A 17,904-nucleotide genomic window follows, 5' to 3' on the forward strand; every position below is an offset into this window, starting at 1 on the left:
TAAGAGGAGAACTAGATTAAACATGCCTAAATAAATTTGATTAGTATGCTTTTCAAATTATTAGTTACTTCCCTAAATATTTTATTTTACGTCCAGTTTCTGCTTTACAAATGTACAGTGAAATGGAACAATGGTTCATTCTGCACAGCAAAAAAAAAAATTGTCTATGGGACATCTTAAAAAGAGACGACTGCTTCGTTTCGTTCCACACAGTCAAAAATAAGATATCCAGGAGATGTCTTAAAAAGAGGTGGCTGCCAGTTTGGCTCCAGACAGCAAAGGTTTCAGAGGGGAAAAGAGGCTTTTCCCTGCCTGACTGTTTTGCTCTCTGGGCAGTTTCACCCTCCACTTGCATCCAACATTTTGTATGCTGGTAAAGGGATTCTTCATGCCTCCATTTGCTGAAGGTTGCCCCAGTACATTTGCTCTACAGTCTCTAATCCTGGGTCCCTTTTCAGCCCCCTAAAATTCATAGTTGTACTCAGCTTTTTCTCTCGATTCCAGCAATATATAGTTTTCCTATTTTACAATAAAAAATTGGAGGGGCTATCTTCGAAGATACACAGACATGCATAAAAGAATCTTACCTGCTCAGAGGACTCCCAGTGAAAAGCATTGGTCCCTTTCCACACAGGCAGGGACAACCAGGCAGGGGACGTCTTGCAGGTGCCTTAAGGAAAAAAGAGTGCTCTTCAAAGCATTTACAAAAAAGAATCCCTGAGCTGAAATAAGGCATCTTAGGGGAAAAAGCTGTGTGGAATTTCTTCCCCAAATGCCTTTTTAAGTTCCTCAGGACATCTTATTTGTGCTGTGTGAAAAAGACCACAGTGAGAATTAGAGGTGGAAAAGATCACATTTCCCTTTACATATGTTTGTATTATTTGTTTATTTATATTCTGCTTATTGATCCAACAAGTCCCATCATCTCTAAAAACCTCACAATATTAAAATGACAAAATAAATAACTTGTATAAATTAAATACAGCAGAGACCCATAAAAAAATTCCACGCTTCCTCCTTCAAAGAATAAACTTGAGAAATCCACAGCTGTAGGATGCACTGATGGCCACTAGTCAGTTTAGAACGTTCACAGAGGTCCACCCATGGCTAATAGCTATGATTACTTCCATGTTTGGAGAGTCAGTGTGGCATTATAGTGGCTAGAGTATTGGATTAAGATCTGGTAACCAAGCTTGAATCCTGCATGGAAGCTCACTTGGTGAACTTGGGCCCACCATCCTCAGTCCAACCAACCTCTTCAGGGTTCTTGTGGTGAACATAAAATGGAGGAGGACAGAATGATGTAGTCATCTGCTAGCATCCCCCTTAAGAAGAAAAGCAGGACTTGTACTTTTCAAGTTCAAGGCAGTTACCCTCTGAATTTCAGAGATTAGGTACAATAACATGTATGAACTAGCATGGAGACTTTTAAATTCTGTTAGTGAACCGAAGTGGTGTAGTGTACAATTGCAGACTAGTCTGAAAAACCGAGTTTGATTTGCTGCCTCTACATGAAGCCTGCTGGAGAACCTTGAGGCATTCATAATTCTCTCAGAACTCTCTCGGTTCCACCTACCCCACAAGGTGCCTATTGTGGAGTGAGGGAAGAAATGTGATCAAAAGCCACTTTGAGACCTCTTAAGGTAAAGAAGGTAAGCGGCTTTGCTTCAAAATGGCAAAAATCAAGCACTCTTTGAAACAAAAGAACAGTTTTTACCTGATGATTAAAGCCTAACAGTCCCATTCACTGTGGAGGCGGCAGGCTGCAGTGCCAATTTAGCGCTGCCCCTGCTGCTCCCAAAGAGGCTCCCCAGCGGGATTGGGTTTTTTTTTCTCGCAAAGTGTGACAGCCTTCCCGCCGCTGAGAAGCCTTAATGGGCTGCACTGGACTTATGCCAGCCCAAAGGCTGGCTTAAGTCTGGATAGTGGCCTGTCCCTGCTATGCTGGCAGCACAGAGATACTGTTGCATCATCCTGTGTGACATCCCATTGCCAAGGGAGGGTGCTGGCTGATGCAGGGTGGCAGTTTTGCCCCTCCACTGGGTAAGTGCCCCAGAAGGGGTGAATCTGCTAGTTCAGCCACCACCACTCCCATGGGCTGATCTGTGCCCCACCCCACCCTTTAGATGGGCCTCTAAGGCAGAGGGAGCAAGACTGATCTCACTGGAGAGGGAGATATACAACCTTGGTTCTCTGAAAATCCTCTGAAGATGCCAGCCACAGATGCAGGCAAAACATCAGGAGAGAATGCTGCTAGAACACGGCCATACAGCCCGGAAACCACACAGCACCCCAGTGATTCTGGCCATGAAAGCCTTCGACAAAACCTTGGTACTGCTACTGAGAAAGTCTTGTATTATATATACAATCAAGTGATTGTAGGAAGCCTCTTCAAGCATTCTTTGTGAATGAGTAGGTTCATATGGTAGGAAGTTTGATAATGAAGACCCAGGATCAAAGGAAAACCAGCACTTTGAATTAGACCTAGAACTCAATTGAGGTCAGTGAAATTATTTCAGACCTAGTATTATTCATTCATGACATACCCCTGTTAATAACCTAGAAACATGATTGTAGACCAGCAGTATTAGCTTTTGAACACTGTTCACTGACAGACCGTTATAATGCACATGACAATGTCTAATCCAGATGTCACCAGTGCACACAGGCCCTTTCTGTCTAAGAAAAACCTACATACTAATCTTGGTATGTTATTTGCTTTATACATCTCTTTGGCCTTACTGATTCACACATGTATATATGTTTCACTCAATATATCATCACCAAATGACATCACCTGAATTTGACCGTATGCCAGTGGTGGGATTCAACAGGTTCACACCACTTCAGCTGAACCGGTTGTTAAAATGGTGCTTAGTGTAAGGATGGCAATTCTGCCTGGTTCTCTCCCAGCCAGCTGGCCTTGACGGAATGCCTCCAGCCAGGCGACGGGCCAGATTCGGCAGCATCAACCTTGGTGGACGGCTTATCTTGCTGTCCAGGATGAGCATTCCGTTCTCATGAGATGGGCCCGGATGGCCCAGGGAGGGGGGAGGACTCGGGTACGTTATAACCTGTAGTTTGGGCGGGAGGTCTCATTCCTGTCATATCGTGTGTGTGTGCTTTCTAAGATGTCTGAATAAACGGACTTATATTCAAAACCCTTTTATTTCTGCTCTTTGGAATTCCTTACATTATGACAGGAAACACATTTTAACCTTTACTGTTACATCGAAGTGGATCTCTGGTGTTCCCACATGCAGAGATTGAGTACTCTTGACCATGTGGAAGGCACGATAGCCCCCATAGAGGGTTTCGAGCCTTCCCTTCCAGATTCCGAGGTTCTAGGAGATGGAGATGGGCCGATTTCTCTGGTGACTCTCTCCAGACCTAGAGACAGTACAAGTTTGCCCTTGTTTCATTGGGTTGAACAAGGTGGGTCCGATTACGTGGAGATGCACGAAACGTTTGGTGCATTATCCATGGATCGGGCTCCTGTCGATCGGTTCGTTTCCCTCCGACAACGAGTGGATTACAAACCCCAAATGCAACCAGTCCCTGAGGAACTGGGACTGACAACCATCCATGCTGACACCCAGGAATCCATGGAAAGATTCCTAGACAAGTACTTTGATGATGTTCCCAAGGAGCAGCAGTGGCACAGCACCGGGGCGCGTCCCAAAACTACGGCTGAGGCTGGAACAATGACGCGCGTCGGATCGATGATCGGTAGAGGGTTCCACACTAAAACCCCGGCTCTGGAGCCGGGGGCAAGTGAACAGATGGAAGAGCTCCGTGGAGCGGTCGGAGGAATCGAAAAAAGTCCGTCTGAGGTGGAACTTAATCCCGACCCTGACCCGTTCCCAATGCCCTCGAAGGAAAGTTGGGATGATGAAGTGGCCCTGCTGCGTGAAGCCAAACTCGCCTGGGAGCGTGAACGCGAACTCTGGGAAGAGGAGCGCGAAACTCTGCAACGAGACTGTGAGAAGCAACGCGCAGAAATCCAAATGGAGTTGGATCGCGAAAGAGAAGCGTTGCGTCGACAGTTCCAGCAGAATCTGACAATCCATGACAAAGTACTGGATCAATCGAAAATGGACTTACAATGCCAGCGAGAAGGCATCAGGGCTATCCAAACACGGCATGAACTGACTACAGCAATACAACGAGATGAACGAGCCAAATTGGATCGTGAAAGGGCGGCCTTGCATGCGCACCAGGACGCCCTAACACGCAAAGAAAGAGAATTGGCCGACCTGGAACAGGATTTGCGAAGACAGCGGGCTACACTGACGAGGGCTCCGGATAGAGTCTCCCGGGCACCTACAGCTCCTCTCCTCTCCGGAGGCACGGTAATTCGAGGTCCGATTCCAGCGGCTCCCCAACCCGGGGCGCCTCAGCCACTCCTGGTTCCGCCAGTCCCGCCACCTTACCCCTTGCAGCAACAACCTCAACACGCGCCTCGAGCTGTTGAAAGAGGATTTTACAGACCGCCCATCCCAGCTCGTTTTGACGGGACTGCATCGAAACTTCCCTACTTCATCCTACAACTCGATGCCCATATGCAAGAGTATGATGACCTATATCGTTCTGAACGTGAAAAAGTCCGAGACATTGGATCAGTGCTGGATGGCATAGCGGCTGAATGGTTTGTTACTCTCTACGAATTGCAGGCTGACGACACTTGCACAGTGGGGGGGTTCCTCCAGGCGTTACGTCTTCGTTTCCAGGATCCTGATGCAGAAAACATTGCCATACGTACAGTAAAAACCATCCAGCAAGGTAACCGTTCTTTCGCTGAATATGCCCGGGAATTTCGTGCAGCGGCCAGTAAACTTCCTCCAGACTGGCCGGAACGCATGAAATGTGAGTACTTTTTCGAAGGCATGGACATCAAACTGCGAGAAACGGTTATCCTCATCCGGATTCCGCGGACAGTAGCTGAATGGATCGAACTGGGATCACAAGTCGCTGCTCGTCTTGCGGGCGCCCGTGCAGATGGTCGCGTCCATGCCCCAAAACCAGCCGCCCAAACACTCAGCACCAAGTAATTCTCGCAGAAGTCAACTCCTGCCGCTCGCCAGAACTGAAAAAAAACCCATCGCCGGAACGTCAGTCGCCGCTTTGGGATTGTGCGCCTTTACTGCGGGGGGGCCCTGGCCACCTGGCTGCCAACTGCTCCAAAAGAAGCAAAAAACCTCAACCTCCGGACTACACGCGCGACCGTGGCGGCCAAGCCTCCACGGAAATCAGGTCCGCCGCCTCAGTGGGTCAGTTCCTAAGGCTACTATCGAGGAAGATTTTGAGGATCGGCTGAAGTAGCTGCTCTGCCTGTCAGGGGCAGCACCTGAAGACATTAACCCTACTCCGGATGCGGTGAGTGAAGGCAGTGCTCCCATTACCATTCTTTGACTGGGCGCTAATAGCCAACCCAAGTAAACATATCGCCAAGATTCTGGCCTCCCGCGACTTTGTGGACTCGGGCTGCTCCCACTGTCTCATGAGACCAACAAGTGGCTGATCTAACTTCGTGGTTTTAGACCGGAGTCCCCTTGGTGAAACCCATTCCCTTCACCCAAATGGATGAGTAGCCTCTCTAGGGTGGTATGCGTAAGGTCCGTGCACGCTTTAAAAAACCCAGCCAGTATTTCAACTTCAAGCAGCTTGTGCGACCATTGGGAAAAATAAGTTTCATCCCTTGCTTCTGGGTTGCTAAACACTCCCTATTGTGTTAGGCATGCCTTGGTTGCTCCTACACGAACCAACCATCATATGGAAAGAATGGATCCTCCAATTCACCGGGATCCTCCCTGTGGGGATCACATGAACGGGAAAACCCAACTCCCACTGAGAACGAGCTCCATGAGTCCCAAAGCTTTAAATGTATTGTTCGTGTTCTCTCCTGGTCCCATGGGCAGGAAATCCCGCAGGCATAATCGAGACTTGTCCAGAGTGTTTCAAGAACAGGAGTCGCGAGCCAATTGCCCCCCCCATATGGGATACTGACTGTAAAATTTTACTGCAAACCCGAGAGCTCCAGTTACCCAAAGGTAGAATCCTATCGCGATGAGTCCCACTGAAGAGAAGGAGCTCAGCGCTTTCTTAGATAAAACCTGGCTCGTGGATTTATCACGAGAGAGCCACAAAACACCTCACCCATGTCACTCTGTTCCTATTTGTTAAAAGAAGAAGGGACGGGTTTGGGTTAAGACTTTATTGTACTGGATTTTTTTTATCATAGATTGAATGCTGTGTCTGTATCGAAAACAAATATCCTTTGCGCCTAATTAAAGACCTCTTGGATGCTTTTGGGCAAAGGGCGGATCTTTACTAAATTGGGACTTAAGAGAGGAAAACTTATTACAGAGTGCTGATATTGCGGAAGGCTATGTGCAACACTTGACAGCTTTTAATACAAAGTTTGGACAATAACTAATATTTAATAATGCCATTCGATTAGCTGGAGCCCCAGGGCTTTCATATAGGCTCTTATCAACGAAGTTTTACAAGATCTAAGTTATACAAAGGGGTGGTCATTATATTTAGATGATGTTTCTTTGAATTTATTCACAAAACATTGAGGAGCATGAGGAAACTGAGTACCTATGAAGTCTTACAACGCCTACTAGATAACTCCCTCTTTGTTAAGTTGTCAAAATGTTGTTTCCATCACTCCTCCATAGAGTATCTGGGGTATTGGATCTCTCATGAGGGTTTGGAAATGGACCCAGCGTAAAATAGTCCGCCCGTAATTGAATGGCTCGCTCCCCACCAACAGGAAGGAACTACAATCCTTCCTAGGCTTTGCCAATTTCTATCGTGGACTTTATTCCCCGATTTGCTGAGATCACCTTTACCGCTCACCAGATCTCCCTACGCACTACCAAGCGCGCTGGGCAAAGACTTGCAGGCTTCTAAACCCGGAGGCTCCCTCCTTCTGGTCTCAGGAATGCCAGTCAGCATTCCAGCAGCTAAAAACAGCTTTTACCACAGAACCAATTTTAAGTCACCCAAACCCAGATCTTCCCCTTCATCGTGCATGTGAGATGCTTCAGGATAAAGTGCTTTGTGGGCTTCGCCCCTCTTGCAGAAAAAATAAAGATAAACAAATTGGTGCCGTGTGCTTACTTGTCCAAAAAAGTTTTCTGGGAGGCTGAACTGAACTGGACTGTGGGGATAAGGAGACCGCTGACTATCAAAGCTGCTTTGGAGTGTTTGGCTACCATTGGCTACAGAAGAGGAGCCAAAGCACCCTTTCCAAGTTTGGTCGGATCACGAAGAATCTAGCTGCCCTGTCTACACCGCTCAAAAAATGTCTGCCAAACAATTACGCTTGGGCCGATTTCCTTTCTCCAGGTTCTCTTTCACAGTCCATTTCTTTCCTGGTAAGAGCAACAAAACTGTAGCTGATCTGCGCTTGTCTCTCCTCCCCGGGGAGGGGGGGAACACTTCGCCACTTGAGACATCCCACGCATCAGTTCTTACTCCCTCCCAGGGATTAGCTGTGTCACCCGATCACAAACAACAGCGACTCCTCCCCCTCCATTGCCATCCCCTAACATCGTCTCCCCCTTCCTCCAGGGATTCAAGGAGGCCAGGGGCTCCGCCAGCTCTCGGGCGGAGGACGGAGGATTCACAACTTACGCTTTGGAGGGTGGTGTTTGGAAATGGGAGGAGGTGTTGAAGATATCGATCCCTCCTCCTCTCTCGAGGAGGGCAGGTTCTCGAAGTATAGTCATGATGCCCTCGGGCCAGGCTGGAGCATTTCGGATTTTTGAAAACGCTGCATCTGGCCCGCCGACAGTTCTGGTGGTGCTCCATGCGAAAAGACATTGAAACGTATATCAAAGGGTGTCCCATCTGTGCGGGAAGCCAAGTCGATACCGGGAAAGCCGCATGGGTTATTAAATCCTCCTGCATACTGCGACCCTGGCAGGTCATTTCCATGGATTTTATAACTGATTTGGCCGGAAAGCCACGGGAACATCGGTTTTTATGGGTGGTAGTGGATCTTTTTTTCTAAACAAGCGCATTTTATTCCCTTTGCACCGCACTCATCCCGTCGGCACCTGTAAATTCGGGTCCCGGTTGTTTATCCAACATGTCTATCGCCTACACTCCTCCCCCCGATAAGGTGGTGGTCCGGACCCGAGGTCCCCAATTGCGTGTCTAAGTTTCTGGAAGGCGTTCCTGGAGCTGTTGGGAACCACCCCGCGTGTCGCCGGGCCTCTACCACGCTCAAAGTGACGGGCCAATCAGAACGGACGAACAGAACGTTAGAACAGTATTTACGTTGTTACACTAACTATCATCAGGACAATTGGTGCGATTTACTCCCTTTTGCAGAGTATGCGTATAACAATGCCATTCACAGCAGCACGCAAAAGACCCCGTTCGAGATTGTTTCTGGTCGGTCCTTCCCACCGTTGTTCCAGCTGCCTGCAGAGGCACTGCAGCCGGAATTTGAACAATGGATTTCTTCGCTAGCCGAGGGTTGGAAAACGGTGCAGTCTACCTTACAGCAGGCCCAAGAATCACAAAAGGTTCAGGCGGACAAACGTCGCTCAGACTTCCCTTTGCGGGTTGGGGCATGGGTCTACTTGTCCACTAAAAACCTTAGAGATGTGCACAAATATTCAAAACTTGGCAAGAAATTTGTGGGCCCTTTTCGGATTACAAAGGTGATCAATGATGTTACTGCTCGTTTGGAACTGCCTAACTTGTTAAGTAACATTCACCCTGTCTTCCATTCCAGCTTACTCAAGGAGGCTCCCGTTTCAGATGCCTGGCACGACCCTCCGGAGCCACCCTCGCCAGTTATAATTGATGGCCACAAGCACTATGAAATAGATGCTATTCTGGCCTCCCCGCTTCTCCCGCAATCGTCTACAATATCTAGTTTCATGGGTTGGCTATCCCTCTGGCCATAATCAATGGGTGTATACAGAAAATATTGATGCCCCCTCCCTCATTTCTGCTTTCCACAAAGCCTTTCCTAATAAACCAGGGGGGGGGGCTTTCTTAGGGGAGGCAGAGTGTAAGGATGGCAATTCTGCCTGGTTCTCTCCCAGCCAGCTGGCCTTTGACGGAATGCCTCCAGTCCGGGCATGACGGGGCCAGATCTCGGGCAGCATCAACCTTGGGTGGACGGGCTTATCTTGCTGTCCAGGATGAGCATTCCGTTCTCATGAGATGGGCCCGGATGGCCCAGGGAGGGGGGAGGACTCGGGTACGTTATAACCTGTAGTTTGGGCGGGAGGTCTCATTCCTGTCATATTGTGTGTGTGTGCTTTCTAAGATGTCTGAATAAACGGACTTATATTCAAAAGCCTTTTATTTCTGCTCTTTGGAATTCCTTACACTTGTAAACAACCAGTTGTTAAATTATTTGAATTCCACCACCAGAACTGGTTGTTAAATTATCCGAATCCCACCACTGACCGTATCCCTTTTCAAACTACAAATCCTGAGTATATTAATCTCAGAGGAACCCAGCTGGATCACCCATAGTCTCTCTCCATAGTTCTGAATCCTGGAAAAAGGGCTGTGCTGCCATACTCAATTAATTTATATTGGGCTGCCACAATCCCACCACCCATTCATTTTCAGAATACTTAGTTTGTTGTCTGCTGTTTTATATCACCATTCCTCCAAGTAGGGTCTGTGGAACAGAGACATGTAAATAGGGCTGCATATATGGTTCTTTTCACTTCCGCTTTGCCTCATTAACAACCCCATGTGGCTACCAATTAGGCTAAGAGAAAGTGTCTGGCCCAAGGTCACCCAATGAACTTCAAAGCTCAGTGGGGAGTTGCACCTGGATTTTTCAGATCCTAGTCTGAAGCACAGACTACTACACCACAATAATGCTTACTATGTGGAAAAGGTGTGCATTGTCTTTAATTAAAAGTGTTGTTTGAGGAAATGCGAATGTCTGTGGTGCTTGAAATGTGCATTAGGATGGCGGCTTCACTCATGCAAGTTATCACTTAGAAGTGCAGTCATGACATGTGAAGTCACCCTGTCACTGGTAAATCTACTTGCCAGAAAACCTATAATTATTTCCAAATGCTTGCTTGCTTTGCAGAGACTTGCAGAGTGAAATCTTCTGAGGTAGTAATTGTCCTTTTACCAGAAAGCAGCAAATGCATACACAGCATAATTGTAAGAAATATAAACATCTGAACATGTTCAGTATGCCTTTTTGATTTCAGAAAACAGTAGTGGGTAAACTTTTGTAAGCCAGGTCCAGGCACATTTCTCCAAGAAAACCTAGCTATTGATGTCAACAGGCAACCAAACAACTTTCAACAACTATAGTAATACAATGGCTTGAAGCAATTCAACAGTTCAACAGTAGGTTGATTAAAACAAAAATTGCACGATTGTTTCCTGCAGTTAAAGGTTCCTGCAATCAAAAGGGTACGTTGAACTTCATATTTTGTACATGGTCACAACATTTTTATTGTCATGCTGTGCCCTGGCCAATAAAAGGACAATCAGTGCCTCAGGGTGTTTGCACTCTGTGCAAATGAACATGTGGAAACAGGGATAGAGTTTCTAGATCTACTGTTATAAACTTAGCTGTAAATGTAACAGATCAAAGGCAAGGTGAAGCTCTGAAATGCCCTATTAATAACTGGACAGTCATTTCTTCTAGCTGTCTGCTTTCTCACTCATCCTCCTGCCCCCGCCAAATCTTTATATTGCAGAGGACATGACCAAGGTGGGAACCTAGAACTGATGATCTTTCAGAAATGTCACATGGTGTGTGACTCACATGCTCAAGAGTTTATTAAATGGAACTGTTGTATCCCATCATGTTTTGGGGCCAGTAGAAGGAGATAAGATTAACAAGCACAAGTTGCACATCAGGGAACCAGCAGTGAATGGGAATTGGGTGAGACCATGCAGTGTATAATTAGTCTTCAGCTCACATAACCATCAAAACAAAGGTCAAGTGAATCTGTGATAGACTATCAATATTGATTGGTAGTTGGTTTGCCAGAAGAATAAGCCTCCCTGAGGTGCAGGCCTCATGCCGGGCATAGAAGAAAATGTGGGTCTTTGATTGAGGGTAATTGCAAATAGAAACTGAGCCCTTCGGGGGAGGGCGGTTTATAAATATAATAAATAATAATAATAATAATAATAATAATAACTGTGGCATGACAATTACTGTATTAATTCATTTGCTTTCGAAAAACAAACAAATGAACAAGTAACAGCTCTGTCCTCTTTTTTCAAGATGGTGTTTGGTTTTTCATTTCTAAACAGTTTAACACCAGCCTCCTGTTTTCTGAACTCACTATTATTTTTACTCAAACTGTTGCTGGGAGGAGGGTTACATGTACAGTAAACGTAACAAGAAAAGGGCAAGAAAATATAATTCTGTTTAATGTATTGTTGAAGGCTTTCATGGCCAAATTCAACTGGTTGTTGTGGGTTTTCTGGGCTGTGTGACCGTAGTCTGGTAGATCTTGTTCCTAAAGTTTTGCCTGCAGCTGTGGCTGGCATCTTCAGAGGTATATCACAGAAAGAAGATCTACCAGACCATGGCCCCACAGCCCGGAAAACGCACAGCAACCAATAGTTCTGCTTACTTTCACATTATGAGACAGTGTTCTGCACCAGCCTTTTGAGATCAAAATTTCTTTCCTTCAGCAAACTTGATCTAGTTAGTTCTCTTTGGATTCTGTACCTCAGTATTAACAACCCTAAAACATATACCAGATACACTCTGAATTCAGTTGGGTGAGAGAATACAGTTGCGCTGTCTGTATTGAAGTCCTTGTTCTCTGTTCTCAAGGTACGGGTAGATTGTTCTGTTCTTCCATCAGTCCTTTCTTGTGATATTGAAGAAAAGATATGATTGATTTGACAGAATGTTCATCTGAATATGAAGACTTTTTGTGCTCTGGGCTATTAGGCTATGAATGGATGATTAGCGCTTGAGTCTATTTTAAGGATAAATCCAGTATGTCATTCAGCAGCTGATGAATTTATCCCATTATTCCTTTTTTCAATATTAATATCTGGGCACATTTTGTTTTTATTTTTGCTGATTTAATCAAAATAATGGAACTCTGCTATATTTCAGTGTGGTAAAACTGTTATCATTTACTATGCTATAGGAAAAAGCAGTACAGGGGCTCCCGGGGACATGGGGGTTAGATGACCCCGGGCTCTAGCCATATTGTCATGTGGGGGGTGAAAATTTGCCCCAACACACCTACTCCTTCCCCCCCATCCATGTACCCTCCCAACCACCCCAACTTAAGCCGGGCCACAGAGGGCCTGGAAACAGCCATTCCACCCCAGCCCTGCCCTCTCTCACCCCAAGCTCCTCAGGCCACAAAAGGCTCAGAGAGAGCACCCCCAACCCAACTTAGGCCATGGAGAGCCCAGCGAGAGCTTCCCCACCCCACCCCCTTCAAGCTGCAGAAGGCCCAGAGAAAGCATCTCCCATCCCAACTGAAGCCGGGCCACAGAGAACCTGGTGAGAGCTTCCCTTGCAGCCTGGGGAGCTTGAAGGGGGGCTGGGTGGGAAAGCTCTTGCTGGGCTCTCCGCAAGCTGGCTTGAGTTGAGATAGGAGGTGCTGTCTCTGGGTCTTCTACAGCTCAGGGAGCTTGAAGGGGGTGGAGTGGGGGCAACTCCCACCATGCTTTGTGAGAGATTTCCACTCATCCTGAAGCTCACCGGGCCCCAAGAACCTAGTGAGAGCTTCGGGGAGCTTCAGGGTGTGCAGAGGTGGGGAAGCTCTTGCCCAGCCTTGTGGGAGCTGCCCCCACTCTGCCCACCTTCAGACTCCCTGGGCCACAGAGGGCCCAGCAAGAGCCACTCCGTACTCCCTTGCCACCTTCCCCCACCCCTAGCAACCCCTTGACACCCCCTCCAACCTCTACCCACTCTCCTCCACCCCTTCCTTCCCCCTCCCCTAGCAACCCCTTCCCATTTCCCCTACCCCTAGTCATCCCTTCCCATCTCCCTCACACCTAGCAATCCCTTGCCACCCTTTCCAGTCCCTACCCATCCTTTTCCACCATCCCATCCCTAGCCACCCCTTCCCATTACCCCCACCCCTAGCCATCCCCTCCTATCTCCCCCAACCCTAGCCATCCCTTGCCACCTTCCCTAACTCTGAGTCACCCCTTGACACCTCCAACCCCTCCCCATCCTCCTCCACCCCAGCCACCCCTTCACATCTCCCCCACCCCTAGTCATTTCTTCCTATCTCCCCCACCACTAGCCATCCCTTGCCACATTCTCCAATATCTATCCAACCCTTGCCTCCCTCCCTCCACCCGTAGCTCAGCTGGCATTGTTCTGAGAGTTGGTTTGTGATATCTAAGTGATCAACTTTTGGAGGTGGTTGGTTTAGAGGGAGCTATGGAGATGGGTCAAATATACCCTGGACTGAAAAGTGCTGGGAAGCACCTTGATTAGTGCACATCTGTTGTCATCAGCACCAGTACATCTCTGCCTATTCAAATTGATGGGGAACCATGGATGCAGACACCTTGTATGATAAAAATTACCCACAAGAATCAAGTTCCTATTCTAATGGGACCACCTCCAAAAACTGACCTATTCTCTTCTCTGTTGTTCTTTTGCTCAGGAGTAGTTGCTGTACTTTCCCAACTCAGGTGAATTTATTTCGAAGAAAGTTACATGGACTCTAGAGAGAGGGGGGGCATGGCGATCTGTGATGCAAACCACAGATGTGAGAAAAACTCACTTTTTTTGTTGTGTGCTGCCCTTCTCCAGCAAACCTTCTGGAGGCCCCTGTAGGTTCAGTGATGGGGGTGGGGAGAAGCTTGGTTCCTCTCTAAAGTGTTGATTTGATAACTGTTAAGTGAGGCACTTGAGAGGGGGGTCAGTTGGTGCCCCAGGCTCCATTTTCTATAGATCTGCCCTTGAAGCAGTAACACCTACATTTTCCAGATTTCATTAATCATTTGAAGCCATAAATCACCCCAATTCTATTTCTCCTTTTAATACATAAAACAACCTGATGTAATAAAAACAAGCCTATGGAATAAAACTTCAGTTTATCCATATGGCTAAAGAAATATTTGTGATTGATCCCTACAGCACAGGAAATGGGACAGAATTGTCTCATATAACCATAACAATATATATGCTGCTCATATTATGAGTACTTTTTCGAGTTTCTATTGTATTTTCATTTGTTTTCATTATTATTGCTCATTCCTTTTTCATCATTCATTCCTTTTTCAATATTTATTGGTTCACACACCCCTCCTTCTCCTCTTCCCACACTGCGAGCTGAAATAGTTCTTGTGCCAAGGCTGAGGCTGTTAGACTAGTCTGATTCTGCTTGGACATGCCAGGCAGAGTACCAGCAAAAATTCCCCTGGATGAAATGGCAGATTAAGAGGACAAACTCTATGGAATAACACTGAGTCTATGAAAAATTTCCTGGGATGGCATTACATCCCCACTGAGCTCACTATCCAAACTTTACTTTCCCAGACACTGATGACAAATCTCCAGGAATTGTTTTGCCCAAGATGGACTTGGCAACCATAGCAGTGCTGTTGCCTCTCAAACACCCATAGCCACCCAGGCTGATTCCACTTGGGCCAAAAACAGCAGTGTGAAAATGGTGTGAAAATGGTGTAAAAGGGTTTAAAAGGGTGTAAAAGGGTTTATACTGTTTTCACACTGTTTTCACACTGCTGTTTTTGGCCCATGCGGAATCAGCCTTAGTGACTTAAAGCAGACTCACACACTTGTAAGAATTTCTTCATAGAAGAAAAACAAATTGTTTTGAATAGACAGATCTGTACAACTGTGATGGCTCAGCTAGAGTACAGGTGAGGGATCAGGTACTGGTATGAACTCAGTGATTTATAATATGGCCTATAAAGATTCAAATTTGGGTTTTAATAATGACAATATATAGCTGACAGAATTTATTTTTCAGGAATCTATATGGTGACAAATATGAAATATTTGGTTGTATTGAAGAATAAGAAATAAATCCCTAAATTTTATTCCCCCTAGCATCATTCCCCCTAGTCTCTCACCAGAGACTGTTGAGAAAACTCAGCAATGAAGGAATAAGAGGGGAAGTCCTCCTATGGATTAAAAACTGGTTGAGGAACAGGAAACAAAGGGTGGGTATAAATGGGAAGTTCTCCCAATGGAGAGATGTAGGGAGTGGTGTCCCCCAAGGATCCGTTTTGGGACCAGTGCTCTTTAACTTATTCATAAATGACCTGGAAGTAGGGGTGGGTAGTGTGGTGGCCAAGTTTGCAGATGATACCAAACTATGTAGGGTGGTAAGAACCACAAACGATTGCGAAGAGCTCCAAGCGGACCTTGATAAATTAGGTGAGTGGGCTCAGAAATGGCAAATGCAGTTCAATGTAGCAAAATGTAAAGTGATGCACATAGGTGCAAAAAATCCAAACTTCACATACATGCTACAGGGATCAGTGCTATCAGTCACAGACCAGGAAAGGGATTTGGGCGTCTTAGTTGATAGTTCCATGGGAATGTCAACTCAATGCATGGCAGCTGTGAAAAAGGCAAACTTTATGCTGGGGATAATTAGAAAAGGAGTTGATAATAAAACTGCAAGGATTGTCTTGCCCTTATATAAAGCAGTGGATGCGACCGCACTTGGAGTAACTGTAGTTCAGTTCTGGTCGCCAAGCATCTCAAAAAAGGATATTCAAGAGATAGAAAAAGAGGTGCAGAGAAGGAGACAACGAGGATGATTGAAGGATTGGAGCACCTTCGCTTATGAGGGAAGAGGAGCTGCAGCGTTTGGGACTCTTTAGTTTGGAGAGGAGACGTCTGAGGGGGGATATGATTGAAGTCTATAAAATTATGCATGGGGTAGAGAATGTTGACAGAGAGAAATTTTTCTCTCTTTCTCACAATACTAGAACCGGGGGGATTGATTGAAAATGCTGGGGGGGGAAGAATTAGGACTAATAAAAGGAAACACTTCTTCACGCAACGTGTGATTGGTGTTTGGAATATGCTGCCACAGGAGGTGGTGATGGCCACTAACCTGGATAGCTTTAAAAGGGGCTTGGACAGATTTATGGAGGGAGAAGTCAATCTATGGCTACCAATCTTGATCCTCCTTGATCTCAGATTGCAAATGCCTTAGCAGACCAGGTGCTCAGGAGCAGCAGCAGCAGCAGAAGGCCATTGCTTTCACATCCTGCATGTGAGCTCCCAAAGGCACCTGGTGGGCCACTGCGAGTAGCAGAATGCTGGACTAGATGGACTCTGGTCTGATCCAGCAGGCTAGTTCTTATGTTCTTATGTTCTTATGTTCTTATGTTCTTATACGTTTAATTCAGTTTTGGCCATGGAAAATAGTGAGATGATCAGAGCATAAAAATGTACTCACACTGATTGGCTAGTTGAAACAGAAACTCCTTCAATCAGAAGTAATTTAGGAAAAAATAAATTCATTTCACTCAAGCTATGAATGTTTATGACTCATCAGGTGACTGTTTTTTTATATTTGACCAATTTTGAAGTCTTATAAATCTCCCCATCAATATTACTGTTTTAAATCCTGCTTTTCTTTCAGAAGATTAGGGAACCCTCTAGTGGTGATATGCATATAACTTCCAAGTTAGATATAAAATGTAAATGAAATTATATCCTTCTTCAGGTGTGATTCTTCTAGAAGAATATATGATAATTATATGTCAAAACTTTTGTCACCCCCATTCACTCTATCCGGATGCTTTTCATCCATTTTTATAAGACGCTAGCAGAATTCATCAGATTTGAGAAGTATGATTTCGATAGCAGGATAGAATCTCAGATTTCTCTTTCCTGGAAGTATTGATTTCAGTAACTTATTTCAAGACTTTTGGTTGCTTATTTTAGAAAAAAACAAAACACATGCTTAATCTTTATACCCTAAGCATATCTGATCAGTAGACCTGCCATACTTCCTGCAGTAATAACTAGATAAGGAATCCTCATAAACAAAAGCTTATAAAATTATCAGAAGGAAGTAGTGTACAGCTGTGTTGGTTCAAAAGCAAAATAAAATTTAAAAATCCAAGAGCATAATCTATGCAATGCAATTTATTAGATCTAACACCTAACATTATCTGGGCTTGCACACTGTTATGTGTCACTGGGTTAGTCCAATAAAGTTTTGCATACATTATCTGATAAAATTATTAGGGTAGGCTGAACCATAAATTCAAAATGTCCAGAAGATGTCAGTATTGTTTTTTTTAAAGTATTCCATGGTTAATGGTCTGCTAGTGACAAGATGCAGCCTTTAGCCCAATGTAGCCACAGTAGATGCTCTATTCCACAAGCTCATTTTCCTCCTCTCAAGTTAAGGTCAACTGTTCAAATAGTGCAATGGTAGCCACTGTTATGTGTTCTTTCTAATAAAGAATGTTTTGCCATGCAATTGCAGATCCTACTGTAACCCATGCAATTTTAGTTGGACTTTTCGGGGGGATCTTAGGAATTGAAAACTTGTTTTTCTATATGATAACAATTGCTAAAATTGAAATAGCAAAGAAATGGATGACAAAAGATGTTTCTACAGTTGAAGATTGGGAACATGGACTGCGTAATGTTATGAACCTAGCAGAGGCGTAGCTAGGAAAAATGGAGCCTGGGGCAAAATATGAGTTTTTGGCCCCCTCCCTTGCATGGGCGGCTGCCCTCCCCCACAACAACCAAGCAAAGTTTTTTTGCACCAGGTCATTTCAAAGTCACCATCACATTATAGAACATGCCCCAACTCACAAATCTAGGTAAAAGCTGGATCCAGATGATTTTAAACAGATCCTCATGAATTCATATGATTTTTGCATTGGAATGAAATGAAACCACCAAGAAACTATAGAACACATCTTAGTCTACAGGCAGCACCA

Source organism: Sphaerodactylus townsendi, linkage group LG04 (assembly GCF_021028975.2).
Source record: "Sphaerodactylus townsendi isolate TG3544 linkage group LG04, MPM_Stown_v2.3, whole genome shotgun sequence".
Lineage (NCBI taxonomy): Eukaryota > Metazoa > Chordata > Lepidosauria > Squamata > Sphaerodactylidae > Sphaerodactylus > Sphaerodactylus townsendi.